Here is a 24,460-nt window from a genome sequence, read left to right on the forward strand (position 1 = left end):
ATCTGGTATTGAGTGAGGGAAAAGGACTGAAGCCCTGAGGGCCAGCACAAACAATGGAAACAGGCAACCTCGTGAGGTAGAAGGTTGTGGGAGACCATCTAAAATGCACCAGAGACCTGGGAGGTGAGAAACTCTCTGGATTCAAAAGGAGGGACCTTAGATGAAATGCCCTACTGTGGAAAGAGGGAACTTATAGAGCCTACCTCAAGCAGAAAGACATGATATCAAGTGAAGGAGAAGGTTGTTATCCCACAGGTAAAACTCTAACCCATAATTGCTCTTGTCTGAAAGAACTGCAAGGATGGAAATGGAGAGGAGTATGAGGAAAAGAAGGTCCAGTGACAAGCTCAACGTGGGAACCAGCTCAAGGGGATGCCCCAAGCCCTGACACTATTATGGAGGCTATGGAGCACTCATAAAAGGGGACCTATTGCCAGGCAGTGGTGGCACATGCCTTTAATCCCAGTAATTGAGAGGCAGAGGCAGGGAGATATCTGAGTTTGAGGCCAACCTATTCTACATAGTGAGTTCCAGGACAGCCAGAGCTACACAGAAAACCATGACTGGAACCTCCCCTCCAAAATAAGGACCTATCATGGCTGCCACCAGAAAGACCCAACATACAGAGTCGGATGTAGATATTTGTACCCAATTAATGGAGAGAAGCTGTTGACTGCTGTGGTTGAATTAGGGAAAAGCTGAAAGACACTACGGAGGAGGGCAACTCTACAGGAAGACCAACAGCCTCAATTAACATGTACCCTGATATCTCTCAGTCACTGAACCACCAAGCTGGCAGCATAAACCAGTTGGAATGAGGCCCCCAACACATATACAGCAGAGGACTGTGAGATCTGTGTTTAATCAGGGAAGATACAGCTAACCCTCAAGAGACTGGAGGCACCATGGAGTTTAGAGGTCTGGTGGGGTGGAATGGTGGGTATAGGATACATCCTTAGGGAGACGGACAGGGGAGTAGGTATGGGATGTGGACCAAGAGGGGAATAAAATCTGTAGTGTAAAAATAAATAGATAAATAATAAATAGTAAGAGAATAAATTTAACAAAAAAGAAAAAAGGAAAGGAAAAAGAAAAATAATTAGCCAAGTCTAGCCACCAGCAATGTGCTTACTGGGCTTAGGGAAGCATGCTTAAGGTTTGCTTATAGGAGCTCTATGTGGCCTCCAAATACTCACATCATTTAAAAGTTTCACTCTAGCATGGGTGATGATACTCCTATGACAACATAGATGAAGCATCATCTTCAGTTAGCCTTCAACACTCTGTGTTCTCACATACCTCCAGAAGTCAAATAGATGTGGTCCACAATTACAGGCAACTGAGTGGGAAGAAGCGAAGAGAATGATTAAAAGGTCTGACGAGGCTCTAATTACCCCGTCCACTCCTCTTAAAGCAGTGTTTCTTCATGTGTGGGTCGTGACCCCTCTGGTGGCTGAACAACTCTTTCACAGGTTTCATCTAACATTACCAAAAACATGTATTTATGTTATGATTCAAAACAGTAGTAAAATTACAGTTATGAAGTACCAACAGGAAAATTTTATGGTAGGAGTCACTACAACATGAGGAACTGAATTAAAGGGTCACAGTATTAGAAAGATTGGAAACCAATGCTCTTAAGGAAACCTGAATAGATCCAACTTCATTTCTCTCTTAAATCAGGTAGTCACAGGTGCTCCTAACTTTTATATGTCAGTAACATTTATACTACACGTCTTCTTCATGAACTTGGGCATCTTAGGAAAATTCTCCAGGTGATATAAACATTTCACAATCTGTAGTTTGTAGGATGGTTGATATATTTATAGTTTGAACTAAATTCCCTATTCATTGAACTGTGTTTATGAACGAACATCAAGTATTTTGCGTTTGTGAGTTTAACATTTACTCCATTAAATAGTATCATATACTAGGCTCAGTTCTGAGATTAAGCATACAGAGATGCTTGGGACATGCTCATGCTGAAGAAACACAAGGTCCAAAGAAACAATTTACAGTTTATATGACAGATGTGTCTTCTAACAACTTAACATTGAGGCAGCCACCGCCATTTTGAAATACTCTTTTGAAAATAAGTAAAAGCAAATTCACAGAAAGTAATAAGTTGCTTCTTTAAGCAAAAGATAAGTTTGAGGTATTTGATTCAAATTATGTTCAACAATTTTGTAATATCAGAACTAATACTTAACATACTTGCTTACATGTATGTTGTGCAGTCATAAACAATAAAATATAACATGTACATTCCCACTGGAAAATTATATCTCCTTTAGTAAACAAGGAGTTATATGATAAAAGATTAAAATAATTTCCACAAGAACCCAGGACGAGCAAGTACAAGCTGTAGTTTGATATAATGTAGGCAAATAATATAAATTAACATTTTCTCAGAAGACCTGATTAGTGAGTCTTAATAAGAGTTAACACAGCCTAATTTCACCAAACACCATATAATATGAATCACTTTGACCACATTACACACACACACACACACACACATACATATATATTATCAATCTTAAAACAATAGTTTTCTGAAGGTATCAATTGAAAACTTGACAAAAAGATATATAAAATAGTCTTCAATTGTTCATTGCACAATTCTATCCATTACCTTTGTTTTGGTATCTAAGCACTTTGTTTAGAGATTTAATTTTGTTCTTTTATTTATAATCATTTTTTAAAAACTTTAAAATTATTTACCAGGATACTGTGGGGGACTGGACCTTCCAGTGGATTTGAAGGCCTATTGGGTATCCTGCAGACTTGAAGTAAACCTCATTTAAAAAACAGCCAGAAGGCAGTGGCCAGAATTCAAACCCTGAATGCAGAAGAACAAACACTTCCCCAGTCTCTGTTTGGTAAGCTGTGGCAGATGAGCATCTGGTTGTGACAGAAAGCAGGACTTTAAAGCTAATGTTGAAATCTGCCCATGTGAATTACATAATCCATTCTCTGTAATTAAGAATAAGAACTCTGTATCTGTCATAAGCAAAACTAATACAAATTAATTCAAAATCCTTGGAAGAGACATGCTATGCTAATCTGTGTAGCATGACCCTGAGCAGACATTTTATGAGTAAGATTTCATTGTCAAAAAATAAATGTCATTCTGGAAAATGTTGAGCAATGCAAGTAAGTATTTCAGAGAGTAAAGTGCTTATCAATTAGATGTGAATTAGCATGCTGAGGGCTCTATTTGATAAATAGCTGTTTTCAAAAAGTCAAATGATATCCTCTTCTAATGTCCTAAAAAGTGAGGACATTAACTTGAAAGAACCTGGTTCCTTTATTATTTCATGAACGTTCTCCTTAAAGAATGGCATGTGAGCTCAGTCATTTCCCCGTTGGAAGTGCAGACTGGAAGGCCAAGTAAAACCTTCTCAGAAAGCTTAACTATAGCCATCAATAATATGAACAGAAGTGGACCACAGCAGAAAAGAAACGGAGATCAAATTTTCATAAGACGATAATTTTAGTGTCTTCATAATCTCAGACTACAAACTGACTCAGGAAGCCATCAGATCATAGAGAGCAGTCATACATACATTGAAGGGTTTAATTCACATTGCACCATTAACTGTATAATGCCGTTTTTGAGGGGTAGCTGTTTTTACATTAATATTCCAGAGTAATCCTACCACTCTTACAGTTAGCCTTCTACATATGAACTCTCTGGACTGACCAAGAAAGGAAAATTTGGAAGAATATATGCTGTTGTCCCTAAGAAATCTACAAAAAGACCTCTACCAGGCTTTCTCTAACTGCTGATTTGCACTTACATTGTCTTCCACTTGCTCTCTACTTTCCCACTCTGCCTTGACTCATTCTTTTGTACCTACTTTGGCTTAATCTCTTATTCACTACTGTCTGTTCATTCTCTGATCACCTTGGTTTTAAGTAGTGTCCCCTTCATCTCTGAGTTTCTGTTCTTCATATTCTCTTATTCCATTTTTTCTTTTCCTCTTATTTTCCAGCTTAAACTTTACTGTTATTTTCTTATTTCACAGCTAACTTTCTTATGATATTGTCGAGAAAATAGTGTACATTTATATTAGATAATATAATGTTTATGTAGCTATTATATTGTAAAATAAGGAAACCAGACTAACAACCCCATTACGTCATTTAGCCAATATCTTTTCAGAAGCAATAGCATGTCACATGTGCTCCATTAGTAGTTTCCAAGTATGTATTGTTAACAATATTCACCACATATTCTGTAATAAATTGCTAAACTTTTTTTTATCCCACATGGTTGAATGTTTCCACAACTTGATCAATATTCCATCACCCTCAGTATACCATTGATCCTTTGCAAATATGAGACTGTGATAGACGCTCTGAAAATTTGTTACACAGTCATAAAGTGATAATTTAGTTCAAATATAAGAGCCTGATATCCAAGGGAGACAATGTTACAAGTCTGTGTCCAAAAATAATAGAATATAGGGAAGAAATCCCAGTTTAGACAATAAAGCAGGAAGCAAAGGAAAGAAATTCCCCTCCTTTTATTTTGTTGCATTCAAGCCCAAAAGAATGAAAGCTACCCTTAATGAAGAGCTGTCTCTGTTTTATGATCACAGACTGTAAAATTATCTAGAAATATCTTCACAGACATAAACATAAATAAAGCAAGCAATGGTTCCTCAAAAATGATACATGAAATGAATTATTATACCCCTCTAAATGTCCATAATGCAGGATTGGAATTTGTTTTTAAAGCAATTTGTTGTTACTATTTAAATAGAATTTTTTGTTTATTTAAAATATGTTTAGCATCATTTTGACTACTGATAGAAGCAAGCAAACTATTTTTGCTCATTTGTTCTTTTCTTTAAAATTGTTGATAATGTTTTACTGCATGATCATATCTGTGTGTGTGTGTGTGTGTGTAATTCGTGTGTGTGTGTGTGGTGTATACATGATGAGCATTCACATTCATGCCTCAATGGAATGCACACATATGGCACTTGGAGGAAAACTTGTATGAATGAATTCACGCTTTCCACTATGCAAAACAAAGTTGGAGCTCATATCTTCAGGCCTAGCATCACCTACTGAATCATCTCATTGGCTCTTTCCCACTCATTCTTAAATATGATGTAGATTTTCCCTAATAGTCAAGAGTGCTTGTGAAAATTGTCCAGTACTAGGCAAAAAGATAGGAGTTAAGTAAAAAAGAAAATTTTTCTTTCTTTCTGTTTTATGATGAGGTCAGAACTCCTGTATACAGAAATTCAAACAGCCCAGGGAAAGTTCATGGAACATCCAAATTCAACTTTGCTGTACCATGGTTTCATTGAATCCAGAATTCTCTATACAAATAGGGCCATGTTTAAAATCACAACTCTGAATCCAATTTAAGGTAGCTTCACAACATAACTATGAGGAGATATTTCTAAGGATTGAATTTCTTGTCTTTGTTTTATATTTCTTAAAGGTAATCAATTCATGATTAATGGCATTGTTTTAATTAGCTGCTCTGTGTGGTAGATCTAATTTAGTCAATTGAAAAGACTCTCTACTGAATTTCCAGCAGAAGACAATAATTTGGAATCTTTTCCCTGTCTTGTACAACAAAATTATCGTGATGTGTGCTTTATTATTTGTCTAAATACTCTTCTCATTATTAAAATCAACCCTTAGGCTTATAACCATGAAATTATGTCAAAGATAAGAAAACCCTGCCTGATATTTCATTAATGCAATTGCCAATCTGATTAATGAGAGCATATCAAGCCCCCAGTTAGTACTATGAAGGAATCACAGTCATACAGAAATAAAATGATAGTTGATGATTATAATATAATGTGATAATTCATCTTACTAGTGATATCCTTTATAATTGAATGAACTTTTAAGTAAAGATATTCAAGTTCAATAACCTAACTTATTAATGCATACACAAGATTACAGATTTATTGTTGAGTACAAAAAGTAAAATCAATCAATCTATCTATCTATCTATCTATCTATGTATTTATCTCTGTGCATTCACATTGTCCATTTTGTCAGGTTCTATTAATTAGTTGGATGAATTTGATATTTTAATCAAGGACAGGGGTCTAAGTCAGGTAAGAAATTAGAACGAGCTTTAGCAGGTCAAAAAACACTTGCTGGAGAGGGTTCTGGCTGAAACATAATTGTCATGTTCATCTAACTCATGTCTCTCCACTATGCTGCTAGCTCTAACTCATTGTTTTTCTCTACCACCTATGTTTCTGTTACTCACACTCTAAAATTTGACCTATTTTGTCCAAGTGGTTGTTAACTTTAGCAGTTATTATTTCTTTCTCCTTCTGCTCTGACAAATTATGTGAAATCAAATGTTCTCTGATGTAATGAGTCTTAAACAATTAAAATTTTAGGCATGGGGCACAGCACAGCACAGTCCTAATGGCCCAGGTGCATGCTGTGTGTTCTCATCTTGGAAACAATGTAATAACTGCACAATGGTAATTCCAGATTAATGCTTGAATTATAAAGAAAGTTTGAAGAAATTACTAGAAAATTAAATAGAGGCAACATTGGGAACCCAAGAAAGGAAAAATAATTGAAGTTATGAAGTAAGTTTTGCACAACATTTGAAAATGGTTCCTGGATAAGCAAGTATAGAATATGTAAAAAAACTTACACTAGTAAAAGTAACTCAAAACACTGGGACTCTTATGTGCAGAAGCAATCAGCTAGTGGAGCTACTGTGTAAAGGGTTAGCTTGATTCTTTCTGGCCACTTTCTGGCAGCTTTTCCCATGTCATTTATCATTAGAGCTCCACAAGCAAATGCAAGTAGCTGGCCCCAGAGCTCTGAGCTCTGAAGTACACATAAGTTAAAAGTTAAAGTTTAAACAGTGATGAGTTTACAATTATTATTACTTTGGCTATAGGTCTAGGAATATGGAAGCTTGAAACTTTGGGGAACAATTGTAATTCTTGATTCTTTGTGGGATGTGGTTATTCTTTTGAATTTGATTTGGCAATGATTATACAATGTCTGTTTTCTTTAACCTTTTGGAGTATCAATAAATGACTGAGGCAAGAAAAACGCGGGTGAGCATGAGAAGAGCATGTGAAGAGTGAGTGAAGAGAGAATGCGAGGTGTGTATAGAGGGTATGTGTGTGAGTGAAAGGGGAGCGCACAGAGGTGTGCATGAGTGTGTGGCTTCAAGAAAAGCAGAGTGCGCAGGAGAAGGCAGACCATGCAGCCTCCACCTGCGAGCAAGCAAGAGAGAAAGAGAGCAGAGAATGAGAGAGGAGAGAGAGAAACTTTAAGACTCGAAAAATTGCCTGTCAGCTTGTACCGAAAAAAAGTACTCTGCGTCTATTTATTATGTGCCTTCTAGATATATCTGCTTCCAGTTCAGAACTTTGATCCTGTGTTGAGGCTGGACCACAACAGATGCAGAAACTCAAATTTCTGAAATTGTGTAAGATCTGTAATTAATATGTAAAATTAAATACTGGTAATGACAGTGTGATTTAATTAAGCACTTCAGTAGCAGACAGACACTGCTACTACTGTGCTACCTTGCCTCCTGTGCTTATCTATTGATTTTTTTGTTTCTTTCACATTTTATGCATTTACTTGAACTACATTCAGAAAGGCTCTTACTGGGAAATGAAAGGTAGCCACAGCTTCATGTTTTTGACAAGCCTTAAACTTGACAACCTATGCACAATATACTCACCTGCCACCCTTTGTCAATATCTTGACAAGGTCGTCATGCATTAAAAGCGAACTTTCAGACTCTAACACTCTAATACTCACTTTTTCTTGGGGAAAGTACACAAAAGGTATAATTTTAACACATCACCATTATTTCTGACTTCATAGTAGGCAGTTTTGTTCAACTTAAGTGAGCTTCTTGCATACAAATACATCAATCAGACACTAAAGTGTTCCAAGTAATATCAGCAACAACACAGGATGATTTATTGTCTGACCTCTAAGTATCATTGTGGTAGAGAGCAAAGCCATGCATTTTTCTAGCGTGGTTAGTGTTAGAACCCTATCATTAAATATGGGCTAGAAACAGAGAGTTTGTTCCTGAGGATATGATCCATCTATCAGATATATAAACCATCAGAACATAATAAAAGGGTCCAGAAATGAAGTCATATATCAACGGTTAACAAACTGTTGAAAAATTCTAAAGGATACAAAACAGAAAAGATTATCTTTAATAAGTGGTATTAGAAATATCGCCTATTCACATAGAGATATATGCAAAAACCATAACTGCATGTATAATATGTATATATGTATGTATGAATATATATATGTATATATGTAAGTGTGTGTGTATGTCTCCAGAGCTTGAAGTTCACAAAACAATTGTCAAATTTAATTCAGTGTGTAGGAAAATTAGAATGACAGTATTCAAAGCAATAAAGAGGATGCTGTGAAACCTCATACAGAATAAGAAAGAGAGAGAGAGAGAAAGAAAGAAAGAAAGAAAGAAAGAAAGAAAGAAAGAAAGAAAGAAAGAAAGAAAGAAAGGAGAAAAAATATTTCAAATAACTTGCATCTCCCATCTCTTGTTTCTCAGGTGAGGCTAATTAAAAAATACCAACTTACACTTAAAGCAAATTAGAAAAATTGCTTATTTTTTGTCAATGAATAGAGCATATATACCACTAAAGTTTCAATATCTCTAACTTACTATCAACAAAATTACACCATCTATTTTGGTACATAATGGTTATATAAAACTGGTTCTTAGCCATTTATTACTTACCTACCTAGATTTTAAGTCTCAATTGTATCTTTGTTTTCTTTCAGTGTATCTCTTGACATTTTAACTGAAGTAAAGTTGCATAGTTGCAGTCAAATCCTCATAACAAAATATAACAAATATTTTCTAATATGGATATCAAACACTTTCTGTTAAATCACATTCCTATATTACTCTTCATGATATAAAATCTGAAAATTATATGGAAAATAGTAATTTTAAATATTTAATTAATGCGCAACAGGGTCCTCTATAGTGCCTATATTTTTCACATGATTTAATGCTTACATCTAAATTAATCACAGTCCCCTCAAAGTAATAAGTCAGATAAAGGAATTCTGATGGCAGTTTTAATTCCAAAAAGAACAGTTGTCTTATGCAGAACTCTCAGAGTAGACTAATAGAAAACAGAACATAATATTTAAATTAAGAATGTACAAGTTCATGGAAAATTATACAGATTAAATGATAGCCATAAAAAATTCTAAGTTGATAGAAAGTGGAATTATAAACATTTTCAGTTAAAATTGAAGATTTACTTGGAAATATTTCTGATAAAATTCAGTAAATATATAGAAAAACAAGAGAAAATTGACTATTTCATGGAAAATTACACAGATTAAATGCTAAACATAAAAATCCTTTCTAAATTAATTGAAGGTATAATTAAAAACATTTTGTGATAAAAATCAGAGATTTACATGGAAAAGAGTTTTGATAAAATAGAAGAAATATATAGAAAAAGATGTTAAAATTGAACATTATGAAAAATAATACAGATAAGATGGTAGACATAATTACTAAATTAATTAAAAGACAATTATATTTTCTGATAAAATTGAAGATATACATGAATAATATTTCTGTTATATCTTTTTATTGGGGAATTCTCTATATTTCTTCAATTTTATCAGAAATATTTTCCATGTAAATCTTCAACTTTATCAGAAAATGTTTATAATTCAACTTTCAATCAACTTAGTAGTACTTTTATGTCTACCATTATTATACCAATATAAAATTTTCCATGATAATCTTCAATTTTAAAAGATTTTCCATGTAAATCTTCAATTATTCATAAAATGTTTTTACTTCCTTTTTCAATTAATTTAGCAATGTTTTCTATGTCTACCACTTTACTTTTAAATTTTTGATGAAAATTGTAAATTTTAACGTGTTTTTCTATATATCCCTTATATTTTATGCAAAATATTTTCCATTCAAATCTTCAATTTTATCATAAAATGTTTTTATTTTCTTTTTCGATAAAAGAACATCTTTTCAAAAAAAAAGAATGTGCAAATTCAGTAACTATCTTGTTCATAGTATAATCAAGTAATCCTATCTCACATAAACTCAAAGAACAAACAACAATGAATGACTGGAGGATTAATGGATAAATTAAGAAGTAAATTTTAAAAGTTAGTAGAATTGAATAAAATAAAGTCACAACAGGATAAAATTGACAGAACATACTTATATGAGCCCTAGGAGCCAAATCTTAAAAGAAAACAAATGGGTAGCCTCATATACATAATACGATAAAGCAAAAATTAAAATTCTTCTTATAAAAACTATTAATTTAGTGGTGAATATGAAGGTCTTGGGAAAACAGGAAAAACACAAGCAAACAGAAATCAAAATTAAAATAAAACAGAATGAACAAATAATTAAAAACAGGGAGAAAGAATTAGATAAAATGAAATTCCAAAAGAGAAACAAAAGCAAATACATTAATAAAAACTAAGTTTGTTCTTTGAAAATATGATGAAGAGTGATAAACTCTCAACCAAGTTAACCAAAATAATTAAAGGACCAAAATCAATAAAATGAAAAATAGAAGGTGAATATTAAAACAAATTCATATTGTGAAGACTAGTTTTATGTAAATTATTCACAAGTTAGAGTTGTACAAAAGGAGGGTACCTCAATTCAAAGAATGTTTCCATACAATCCAGCTGTAAGGCATTTTCTTAATTAATGATTAAGGGGGGAAGTCTAGTCTATTTGAGTGGAAGCCACCCCTGAACTGCTGGTTCTGGGTTCTATAAGAAGGCAGGCTACCCAAACCATAAGGAGCAAGTCAGGAAACTTCACTCCTCTATGACTTCTGCATTAGATTCACCCTCTGGATTCCTGTCCTGCTTGAGTTTCTGCCCTGATTCCTGTTGGTGATCCAATGCGATGATTAATTGTAAGTCAAATAAATAGAAGACTGGGCTTTGGTCTTCAAGGGCTGAGCTATCTATATGTCTGTCCGGGGAGCCAGCTCAAGCAGAACACAGCTGTCAGCTTGTATCCAGAATCCATTAGAAAAGTTTCTTCCACTGATCTCAAACATCACTTTCACAAAACCTCTCTAAGCCTAGGCTGGTCGTTGACAGGTTAAAAAATCAGGGAATAAAGTTTTCAATTAAAAGAACAAGTTGCACACAGCAAAAAAACATGTTTTATCACAGAGGCACATAAACAAATAATGTAGTTACTTGAAATGAATAATCTGAACTTGACTCTCTAATATCCATGACAGAGTCATGAAAGCACATCTCAAGAATATTTTTGTGTTTTGAGAAAACTGAGGTCATGGTTTTAGGCATCTCTAAATTATTTATGTATTTATTTATTTATTTATGTATTTATTCATGTATTTATTTATTTATTGCATTTTCCCATATGACTCTGTTCTTGGGCCATGTTCCAATAGTCATGTTATTTCATTACAATAATGGTGTCCCTAGCCTATATGAAATTCAGAATATTTTAAGATCATATTTTAGAACTCTTCTATTCTATAAAATTGGAAAATAAAAAGAAACACAAGTTCATTAAAACATATCGTATTTAAAATCAAACCAATATAAATAAATTCTTTGAATAGATTACCAAAAACAACTTTGAACAATAGTAAAACTTCTAACTATAAATAATAATGGAATTAATCCCATATTATTCAAATTTTTTCATATAATAGAAAGGCAGGAAGGTGGCCAAATATGTTTGATGATTTCACTATCACCTAATACCAAAAGGGAATAAAATATCAAAACAAAACAACAAAAAACGATGTATTCTTCCTGATTAAGTGAATCATACTCATCTAAAAATGTCATTCATCATAACCAATATGCAAGAATGTTTAAATATGCCCTATACATTATTTATCATATAAATAGTCTTAAGACACAAATGTAAGATCATCTCATTAGGTGCAGTAATAGACTCTGGCTAAGTCCAGCATACTTTTATAATAAAAGTTAAGTAAGTTCTGGCAATAGAAGGAGCACATCTTCTTATTCAGCATAGGTAGATATGTATAGTTAGAGAGATATAAACAGGAAAATAAATCAATATATCACTATTTATAGACAATAGTACTCTTCAAATAAAAGACCTGAAAGATTCCACACACAACACAAGAAGAAAAAAAGAAAAAGAAGTCTAAGAGCTGATAATTTCAGCAAAGTATCTGGTTACAAAATTAATACATAAAAATCAATAAAAATACAGTGTGTGATGGTAACAGAGGTGCTGATGTTGAGTGGAAGACCTGGTGATTTGGCCATGTGTGCTCACAAGAAGTAGCTCTCAGTTTCTGGCCACACAGGACGTTGGCAGGTAGGTCAGGCCTTCCTTTTGGAGGAGGACAATGTGGTAGTCATTTGTTTCAGACATGACCAGGACCCCACTTACATGAAGTAGGAAAAGGTTCTATAGAGCATGGCCGAAAAGATTAAAAATTGTGCAATTATTTATCTTGTCAGTATTACAGAAGTACCTGACTTCAACAAGTTCTATGATCTATATGACCTTTGCATTGTTATGGCTTCCTTCAGAAACAAAGCTATCGTGATTGATCTGGGCACTGGAAACAAGAAGATCAACTGTGCCATGGAATACAAGCAATAAATAGATGCCAACATAGAGACTTGTACCACGGCAGGCACAAAGGCCAGAATCTGGTGGTGTCTCCCGAAAACTATTCTACAAATTACAGGTACTGAACATTGCCCTCAGCCTGTGCTAAGGACACTGGGAGCCTCTTCATGTAGAAATATTCTGCTCTTATAACTTCTGGAAAAGATCTGCAGCAGAACATTGCTGTAATGCTGGTGGATACTTGAGATGAAGGTTACTGGGCCTTAACTATCTGAAGCAAATAAGCATGGTATAGGAACAGTAATACATCTATTATATATAATAGATACATATCTTTCTAGAAATCAATGATGAAATGCCAGAAAATGAAAATCAATACTTTTCACAATAGCACAAAACACACACGCACACACACACACACACACACACACACACACACACACACTGAGAGAGACAAAGAGAGAGTAAAATACATAGAAATAAATATAAACAATGAAAGAAAGCCATATATAATCAAAAACTTGAAAGCACAGACAGAAGTAAAACAAGTGGGGAAATCAGAATATGCAAGGCTTATACATTCATATTTTGGCAGAATGAATATTTTTAACAAGATGGTTACATCAAAAGCAACTTATACATTCAACCCTATGTTAATCAAAATACTAGGATCTTTCTGTACAGATAAAGAAAACAAATATTAAAAATGTCATGGAAATTGAAAGACCAAAAACGACCAAAACAGTTTGGGACAACAGCAAATGATATGAGGTACAATCCTGAACCTGTGTTAAGCTATACTACAGAGAATAAGAATAAGATTAGTACTGTATTTACATAAGACAGATATATAGACCAATGAAACACAATAGAGGAAACAGACATGTATACATTAAACTACAGGTATACATTTGACAGTGATACCAAGAACATAAAATGGAGAAAAAGCATCTTCTACAGATAGTGTTGAGAGTCATTTATTTCAACATGCAGAAAAATGAAGTTATGTTTTTACTCAACTCTGAACAAAACTTATCTGCAAATGCATCAAAATTCCCATCCTAAAATGTAATATTCTGAAATTTCTAAAGAAATATATGTGGCTTACACTTCAAGTTATAGGTGCAAGAAAGCCTTTCTAAATAAGACTAAAGTATCATATGAAGTAAAATTAGAAATTGACAAGAAGTATCACATGAAACTAAATAACTTCTGTAGAGTAAAGGAATTATGAATTGAATGAGTGGGCAGAAAAAAATAATGAGAAAAAACCTTTGACATCTACCATATCTGAGAGGATTTATGTCTCATGTGTGTGTGTGTGTGTCTGTGTGTGTGTGTGTGTGTGTGTGCGTATGCCCTAAACCATAAATGCACACTTCAAATGATCATATGACCTACTGTGAGTGCTGACTAGCTAAGAGCACTTGAAAACCACCTAAGGACTATGGTTCAATACACAACATTAACATGGTGGTTCAAAGCCACCTGCAGCACCAGCTCAAGGGTATCTAAAGCCTCTAGCCTTCTCAGACATAGGCACATATATGGGAATACACACATATGCTCATACCTAAATAAATATAATAAGAAAGACAGCATGGTATCTGAAATAAAAGAATATAGCTTGCACACTAATATATAATACTAAATGATAAACATATTTCAAAGCCTATACATGTAAGTCAATAAAAATTAATTTATTATATCACTTTTAATAAATCAGTTCTGCATTTCTTCTGAAAAGATATTTAGTACAATTGCTAAGTATGTATTTCAGCTGATAGAGTATTTGCATAAAAGGAATAAAGTCTTAGATATGAGGCATTACCACATAAACTAGATCAGTGGTGCAGAGCTATAATATAAAATACTGAGAGGTAGAGAAAGAAGAATTAGAAGTTTCAGGTCATCCTAAGACATATAAAAAGTTCAACTCTAGTGTGAGGTACATAAAACACTGTGCTAAATTTCTCAAAAAAAATAGAAAAGAAAAAGTAAGGAATAGAGATTTGAGAAAGGGAATGATGAAGAAAATGAAAAAAGAAAAAAGAAAGGAGGAAAGAAAGAAAGAGAAAGAAAGAAGGGAGGAAAGAAAGAAAGAAAGAAAGAAAGAAAGAAAGAAAGAAAGAAAGAAAGAAAGAAAGAAAGAAAGAAAGAAAGAAAGAAAGAAAGAAAGAAAGAAAGGAGGAAAGAAACTTCCTGCTAACAGTTACATGATAATCAGTGCTGTACAGCCGAATTGATAGTTATAATGATTATGCAGTTACCAGTTCAGATTTACAAGCCATTGAGAGTTTCATAATTTTCTGATTATGAAGAGGGTATGCGTTTTCCTCATTGAGATGAATTATTAGTCTTTCTCAAGGACACTTAATATTGGACACTGCTATATGAAGGATATAAAAATGATACTCTAATGGTACAATTTAGATTTAGAGGGTTTGGCTTGAAATTTATTTATTTTACAGGAGTACTATCAGTTACTTAATTTCAAGCCTGTGAAACTTAAATCAATTTATAAAACTACATTGAATGTATATTATAAATCTGGCTTCCATCTTGAGACTCTTTCTCTATGTACTTTATATTTAGACTTTCAAGTCTTGACAAATACTGGAGAATGGTCTAGCTGCATGCAAAATTTGAGTTCAAAATCCAATTTATTTCTCCAAATTATGTATCTCTGTGTTTGAATATAATCTAGGAAAGAATGTCAATATTGAAGTAAAGGCTTATAGATTTATAAAAGTCTGAAGTTTAAAATTTTATTTACATTACATAATTCAAGTTTTTATTTTCACTGTTTAGCAAGCTTGAAAAATCAAGTTTTTAATTGCTAATTTTAATATATAGCTGAAACTGATTATGTGTTCTAGCGATATCCAAACTACACTTGTAATTTCTTATGAAAATGATCCTCCAAACATGACTTGAACAGTGAAGCCACTCATGAACATGCAAAATTGTTTGGGGGAAAAATTCCAAAATATCTCAATCCTACACAATAAAAAACAGGAATAGTTTAAAGCTGGATATAGGAGAGGTAGCCCTTCCAAAGGAAGAATATCCCAATTGCTTATAAAGTATTTAACAGTCAACCCTGAACTCATATATATATATATAAGTAACATTAGATGTAACCAACATGTTGTATTTTGGACTAGATATGGATATACAAATACACATATGCATGCGATAACTTCTGATTGAAACAAAAAAAAAAGGCCATGAATTTGACGGAACATAGAGAGGGTTGTATGGGATAGTTTGGAGCAAATGGAAGGAAAAAAATTTAATTAGAACACAATTTCAAAACTGAAAATAAAAGAAAGAAATGCATTTTCAAATTATTCTTTGTTTTGAGTGAATAATGCCCCCATTGGCATATATTTGAATGCATAATAACCAGGGATTGTCACTATTTGAAAGAATTAGAAAAATTAGGAGACATGATGTTTTTGGAGGAAGCAGATCTCTGGAGGTGGGCTTAGAGGTTTCCACAGTTCATGGCAAGCCCAGCCCCAAATCCGTCCTCCCTCTGCTTATGGGTCAGTAGATCATTCTCATCCACTGCGTCAGCAGCTGCCTGCATGCCAGCGTGATCCCCGTCAAGATGAGAATGAACGAAATATCAGAATCTATATACAAGCTAGCAGTTAAATGTTTTCTTTCCTAAGAATTTCTTATGGTGTCCTATCACAGCACCAGAACAGCAACTAAGGCAGAAGCTCGTATCAGGGTATGAAGTTGCTGAGACTGGCCTGGCCATGATTGTTAGGAGGATCGTCACTTCTGATTAGGAGTACAATTGGAAGCCTTAAGCAGGGCTTCATGATCCACACTAGCATGACTATTCCATAGGATGACTAGTGTGGAAGAAAGCTGTGCTGAGAGAAATGCAGATTTTGACAGGTCAAGAGGTTTTTGAGAAGAGTATTAGTGTATGGCATGGGGACCATTCTTGTAATTTTTTGGCAAAGAATGTGGTTGGTTTTTGTCCTTGTTTTAAAAATCTGCTGGAAGCTAAATTGAAGAGTTTTGAATAAACTGCTTTGGCAGAGTAGATTTCAAGACACCCTAGTATTGGAGATGTTTTGTGGCTTTTAATAGCCAGTTTTACATAGATCTATAGGAAAAAGGAACAAACTAGTCAAAAAGAAAGGAAGAATTACAGTTTGATAAGAGAAAGAGTACCAGGAAGAGCTAAGTAATAGAGCTAAATCCTCTGCTCGAGGAAATAAAACGTTTAAAGAAGATGCTGTTGCTGAATGGAGCAAAGGAAGTCCTGCTCTCCAGACAAGGCCACACCCAGATTAGATTCCAAATTTGGAAAAAGATCCAAAAACGAGCTTCAGACATGAACAGAAACACCAAGGACATAAAGATTTGCTATTAGGCAAGGTGGTATAAAATCTGGAGTTTGCACTGATAGATTTTGGTTTTTATTTCAGACAAGTATTTTCTCAAATGCTTTTCCCCCTTTGCCATTCGAATGACAATGTAGAGTGTTAAAAGCAACTGTGTTTTAGAAGCATCTTGTCTATTTTCATTGTAATTTTATAGAAGTTAGTGTTAAGAAATTGCTATAAACTTCAAAAAAATGAACTTTAAACTTTTAAACAATGTTGAGACATTAAACAATGTTGTAATGAAGTTAAACTATATGGATTTTGCATTATGATTGGACTATAAGCCTTTGGGGGTCTGGGAGTAGAATGTGGTGAATTGAGTAAGAATGTCCCCTATAGCCTCATATATTTGAATGCTTATTTACCAGTGAATAACACTATTTGAAAAAATTAGAAATATTAGGAGGTGTGGCCTCGTTGGATGAAGTGTCGCTTGGAATGGGTTTTAACATTTCAACATCTACACAAATGTCCTCTCTTGTTCTCTCTCTCTCTCTCTCTGTCTCTCTTTCTCTCTCTCTCTCTCTCTCTCTCTCTCTCTCTCTCTCTCTCTCTCTCTCTCTCTCCTGTCTGCCTGCCTGTTTGTCTATCTATCTATCTATCTATCTATCTATCTATCTATCTATCTACCTACCTACCTACCTACCTATAATCTATCTATCTTCCTAGGTATCAAGATATACCTCTTACCTATTGTACCAGCATCTGCCCATCATGATGGTAATGAACTAAAACTCTGAATCTGTAAACAAACCCCAAAATAAACGTTTTCCTTCATACAAATTTCCTTGGTTATTTAGGTAATTCAATAAAATAGCCCCCATAGGCCTATTAGGAGCTTTAGTTGGAGTAAGTGTGGCTTTGTTGGAGGTGATTGTCACTAAGAGGTAGGTTTTGATGCCTAGGACCAGCCTTGCCTGAGGAAGAGGTATTTGGGAGTGGTGCTAGAAACCATGCAATGTCAGTGATGGAGTCTGGCTGACAACTTTATAGTCTGCTTGAGATGGCACTCTAGACTGCTCTGTGCTTGAAAGAGATCAAGATACCTGCTGCGTTTTCCAACCAAATCAGAAAACCTGTTTAAAAAATTCTAAAAGAGCTGTAACAAGTCTCTAGGATCATTTTTGGGTTTTTTGCTTAGAAAAAATTCTTGGGTTTTCTGATCAAAGCCAGAAAACTTGCTAGAAAAATTCCAAAAGAGCTTTGTTAGTTCTCTAAGTAGCTTTTTTGGTTTTCCAATCCAGATTTAAAAACAAAACAAAACAAAATCCTGCTACAAATAACTGCATTACCTATCTAGGCAGCTCATATCTTGAAGCCCTAATCCCAATATTTTATTTATATATCAATTCAGTCATATACCAGAGATTCCCTTTTGATTATCTCAGGAACCAGAATTTTATGACCTCAGTTTCTAACTCTTAGAAAAAAACAGAAAGTATATAATTTTTTTAACATAGCAAATGAATTCAGAAAACTTCCTTCCTTTGTAATCTCAAACAATAAGTAACCGGGGTAGGATCCTATCCTGAGATCCCAATTATTAAAATCTCTTCATCTTTCTTAATATCTTTCTGACAGCTGGTTCATTAATATACCTGTCTCTTATTTCTTAGGTTCAGGAAGCCTGTCATGAAGTTTCTAATGCATCCTATATTTTACACAGTTAAGAAATCCTGTGAAGGACAACTCGTATACTGATTTATGCATACTTGAACTCATATTTTCAGAATTCTTTCACACAGCATTAAGGACTGTCCTGAAAGTCTCAGTATCATAGAGACCCATTATTTGCCTCCTAGGATCATGTTTCCAGTTATCATGGAATCATTAACCTTGACAGCCAGAACATTACCCAAAAGAGTAACGTGAATTAAAATACATACTTTAATATATAAACAAAACTTATGCCTAGCAACCATCAGCACTCATGAAGGAGCAGATCATTCTGGCTTTGCTACAGGGACAGGAAATGTGTCACATCATCCCTTCCATGGCCATGCAGGACTTAACACTTTGAGATCTCAGAACCTTAAGCCTGGCCAGTGTGCCACAATTTCTTCCTGCTACCTGCCAATACAGATGTAGAATAAAGCCCTGGGCTACCTTGCGTGTTACTATGATTCTGTCTGTGATGATCATGGACTAAACTTCTTAATGGTAACTCAAACCCAATTAAACACTATCCTTTATAAGAATTGTTGGAGTAATCGTGTTTCTTCATAGCAGTAGCACAATGATTAAGACACAATGGAAAAAAAAAGGATAAAGAACCAAAAGCCAATGGGAGAAGAAGCATTTGATTTGATGTGGCTTGTATGTCGGTATGTTTCACATAACATTAGTATATTTCGTTAAAGGAACTTTGAAAAGGAGCATCAGTTTATACATTTTTGCATTGTATTTCTGTTCTTAGCAAATGCCCTCACTAATCATTTGTTACACAAAGATTCAGACAAGATTAAACACTGGGCTTAGACTCTTACTATCATAGATCTGAAAGGGGTCCAGAGAGAGGAGTCAAAGGAGATATCCAGAGAATCATTATCATTACAACAAAGTAATAGCGCTAATAGCTAGCATCAGGAACTCAGTGATCCAGGCACTGTAGAATTCAGCATCTTGTTTAGCACTGAAATCCCATGCAGCAGGTTAGGCTCACAGTGCTACCACTACTGGGAGAGAGCAGTGTGTTTATTCATCATCTGGGAACATCTTTCTTCTTTCTTTCTTTCTTTTTTTATTCAATATATTTTTTATTTACATTTCAAATGATTTCCCCTTTTCTAGCCCCCCCACTCCCCGAAAGTCCCGTAAGCCCCCTTCTCTTTCCCTGTCCTCCCACCCACCCCTTCCCACTTCCCCGTTCTGGTTTTGCTGAATACTGCTTCACTGAGTCTTTCCAGAACAAGGGGCCACTCCTCCTTTCTTCTTGTACCTCATTTGATGTGTGGATTATGTTTTGGGTATTCCAGTTTTCTAGGTTAATATCCAATCTTTCTTCTTTCTAATTGTCCTCATGGCCTTGCCTTTTAAAGATTTCAGCTTTAAGAAGAAAAAAACAGTGAAAAAATGTTTATAAGAGCTCAAATTTTGCAAAGATTTGAGTTTCTGTCAATCTAATATAGTTCTGGTTCAGGCAATGCTGGTAACAGTTAAGATTAACCAATAAACTTGACATCGCATGAAGCAATCATTGAGCTCGAGTACATTTCCTAATCCCTGTCATTCCAGCACAGACAGCCCGCATTGCTAATGCTATTCCTGAATTTCCTTCAATATTTTACAAAGCTATGTCTCTCAAAATGACAGCAAGCAATAAGGAGCTGCACAAATGTTTTTCTTCCACAATTTAAATGGAACATTTTTAAGTGATTAAAAAAAATCCTTGGGTCAAATAAATGATATAAACCATCAGTTTTAATTGCTTTGGGCAGAATATAAAATGAAATCTATAAAACTTTATTATATGGTCAACATTTATGATGATATGCTCAAGAATTTCAGGACTATTTATATATGCTTTTAGAGAAGAGGGTGAAATACATGGAATACATTTGATTCTAATTCAAACAGAAATTACTTTTAACAGTAAAATGTCAGGTAGAAAAGGCAAGAGGATGCTAACAATAGCCAGGGCAACACAGATATGCAGGGACCTAAAGAATTTCAAATTGTCTCTGGAATTTTAACATTCCAACTTTTCCACAGCATTGATGTACTAATCCATCAGTCATTCAAATTGGAATCAGCTACAGTTTCCTACCACTAATTCTCATCCACACACCCATATGTCTTCAAAAGCTGAAATACTCAATGAGTGTTTGGCTAATATGAGTCAAATTAAGTCAACTGTCTTGGTAAGCTTTGTGTTGCTACATTTCTGCGATGTGGTAATTTATAAAGGGCATATTAATATTCTCCTACTTCAAGATGAGATGTAGACCCTTGGTTTGGTGTAGGATGCAGCAGGGAGTAGACTAGCTAAATGAGGCATGGAGCCTACTCTATGAAAGCCTATATCTCCTCAAGGAATAGAATCTCATGACTGACATGTTCCTGCAAGCACATTTCTTCATGCAACATGTTGCCAACATCTGAATTGCAGAGGACCATAAATATTTAAATTATAAATTGAGGCATAACGTTTAAAAATATTTTCCTATCCTGTTACTCAGGGCTCTGGAAAGTTGGACTTAGAAGATTCAGAGAATCACACCGAGCCCAGGCTGTATGTATAGCACAACATGTTCTTTGATTGATAGATAGATAGATAGATAGATAGATAGATAGATAGATAGATAGATGATAGATAATTGACCATTCAAAAAAGAAGTTGCTAGATATAAATCAGAAGTTAGAAATAAATAGTTTACTGAAGCAATGTTTGATTACTTTTATATTTCTTATATTTTACTGTAAGTTAAATAAACCTCCCTCATGATCCCTCACTTCTGTGTCAAGAAGATCAAAATGACATCTATGTGCTCAGTGTAGGATTAGTCTCATTGTTTCCCAGAAATTCATTTTTGTCCCTTGCACTGTTTGCTTCTCCCTTTCTGTAGGCTTCTCTATTAATGCAACAAAAAAATGTAAAACTTTTGGTCCTATGTCATAAGTGCATGCTTCTCAAACCATACAACCTGAAATTTTATCAGGTTAAAAATCTACCCTGTCATTCTTAAACAGGATAGGGATCTGTATTCACAAAGTCAATTCTATCTTTTCTTCCATTTCTGTCATTGGTATAATCAGAAAAACAAAAATCTTTTCACATATGTTCTGAGGTCACACACCAGGTGTCCACATCATTACTTGGATTTATGTGGCATATTTCTATTTATTTCTTTCCCTTGCCTGCTATACTTCTTTGAGTATTTTAGCCATCTCATTCCTGGTCTTCTACACTTGGTCCTATAATCACTGAGATCAGCATGCTATTTTTCCAGTATTTCTTTACATTAGAACACAAAAGAAGAATAATAGGTGTATCATTTAATGTAACCAATTTCAACCATTATAGTAATAAATGAGACCAATCAAACTGTCGACAGTTTAAATATGAGACTCAAAAGCTGTACATGTGTACATGCTATGTACATATTGCACAGTGTGGAACTTTGCCTCCTCAAAGAAAAAGCTACATTGGTAACTATTGATGGTGAGATCAATGTTAGTTTTATATTTAATTCCATGACATTTATAGAGTGACTCATAGAAAGAATAAATTGTGGAAGATTTGCAACTAAGAAAATCTTGTCTATCCATTGATTTTTTTTCAACCTACATGGTACTGCAACAAATGGCAACAACACTGCAAATACTCATAGTTCACTACAGAGAGTAGGTATTCTCTTTTTGTATTCTTATTAGCAATTTACATTAGATAATAATAAATGCTTTGAAGCAGGAAACACTCATTTTTTTTCCCTAAAATATTGGAGCCCAGAAAAAGCACTATGGCACTATTCAAAATTCACTCCAAATTCTGGTGCCTGGACTTATATTCCTATCATTAAATGTGATAGCCTTTACCATAATACTGGATTATTGTTCTGAAAATATACATGATGTATATGAAAGTAATCAATAATCACTGTGTAGGGATAATCTCTTGTGCACTGTATAGAAGTGTCATCTATCACAAAAAGCTGATCAGCTTATAGCGGGGGCAAAGAGGTGGAGAAAAAATAGAAGTGAGTTTCAGTAAGATATGGGAATTCTGGAAAAAGGGGAGGCTTGGGAAGATTTGCCACCTGGAATCAAAGGAAATATGTGTGAACCTGAGGAGAGGTAACCATCCTCAAGGAAGTCACAGAACAGTATGAACTCAATAACTTAACCAGGAACTAGTTGGAGAACAAGTTTATCTTAATATCTAGGCATGTATTAATAAATAATAAGCCATTTTAAATAAATAAGTCATTATTCAGGATCTAGCGTGCAGGTAAAAAGCTCGTGGTTGCACACATGACGTGATTCCTCAGGAAGGTAGATATCAACATAATTTAATATCAATTTCATATACTCATTTATGTCTGTATGTGTGTATATATACATATGCATATACATATATGTATATGTATACATATACATACACATATAAAACATATATACATGCAAAATCATAACATTTATATAATGTATGTAACAGATTTATATCATGTAGTTAAAATATACATATGTTCTAGTGAGAAGCTTGAACCAGGCATTTTAAACACAAAGGATGAACACTCAGCTACTGAATAACATCCTCAATTTGATATTCTTAATTTAAATACTTTAATCCTTACATGAATTTGATCTTAACATAACTACTAACAAGGTGTGCTTCATAATAACTAGGTCCATAGAGAAGCCATGTAAAAATGTTGATTCCATTCTTCTAATAGCTTTGGTACACAGTAAGTAACAGAGTGTAACATTTATCACCATGGGTGAATGTCAGCTACTGAAAACTCTGTCCTCAATTACAGGGGGACTGCTGGCTCTCACACGTGCCAAAGAAGAAAAGAAGTGCTATGCTTACATTAAAAATCATTTTTAAAAACATACCAATAAATATTGAAAATGACATTTTCTTTGTAGGGGACAACTAGATTGCTTCTGACTTCTGGTTATTATGAACAGGGCAATGATGAACACGGTTGACCCACTAAGTGTCTTTGTAGCAGGATAAAGTGTATTTGGTGAATGGTAGCACTGGATATTGAGGTAAATTGATTTTCATCTTCCTGAGGAATCATCACACAGATTTCCATAGTGATTGCATGATTTTAGACTCCCTTCAGCCAGTGTTCCTTTCAATGTGCATCCTTGCCAGCCTGAGCTGTCTCTTGTTTTGTTGATCTTAGCTGTTCTAATGTGTATAAGACTAAATCTCTAGGTCCCCAATGGAGGAGTTGGAGGGTGCTCCGGCAGAGCTGAAGGGGTCTATATCCCCATGGGAATCACAACGATGTAGCCACCCAGATGCCTCATGACTCCCAGGGACTAAACCATCAGCCAAGGGGTACACATGGTTCCAGCCAAAAATGTGGCAGAGGAATGCCTTGTGGCATTCATCAGTGGGAAGAATGGTCCTTGGTCAGGTGAAGGCTCAATAGATGCCCCAACAAAGGGAAATTGAGGGGGAGTGAGAGTGGTTCCGGTGGTGAGGCATATATTTGGAGGCAGGGGGTGGGAGGAGGGGTTGGGGGTTTTCAGGGAGTGGGGAAACCAGGCAAGGTTTTGCCATTTGAAATGTAATGAATATTATATTCAATAAAATAAAAATAATAATAAAAAGACTAAATCTCAAGGTAGTTTCAATTTACATTTTTCTGATGATTAGCATTTCTTTAATAGTTCCTCAGTCATTAGAGTTTCCTCTTATAAGAATTCTATGTACCCCATTTTTAACTGTTTATTTCCT

The 24,460-nt window shown here is 34.5% G+C and overlaps 1 non-coding gene and 1 pseudogene across 1 annotated transcript; one reads left to right on the forward strand and one right to left on the reverse strand.

Annotated features, from left to right (window-relative positions):
- The first annotated feature begins 218 nt into the window (after positions 1-218).
- LOC127683758 (thioredoxin-like protein 4A) lies at positions 219-12,759 on the forward strand (annotated as a pseudogene).
- Positions 12,760-18,196: 5,437 nt separating this feature from the next.
- LOC127683856 (U7 small nuclear RNA) lies at positions 18,197-18,258 on the reverse strand. The gene has a single exon (XR_007977645.1). It is a non-coding gene; the product is annotated as a U7 small nuclear RNA (small nuclear RNA).
- Positions 18,259-24,460: the final 6,202 nt, after the last annotated feature.

This window comes from Apodemus sylvaticus, chromosome 4, assembly GCF_947179515.1.
Source record: "Apodemus sylvaticus chromosome 4, mApoSyl1.1, whole genome shotgun sequence".
NCBI lineage: Eukaryota > Metazoa > Chordata > Mammalia > Rodentia > Muridae > Apodemus > Apodemus sylvaticus.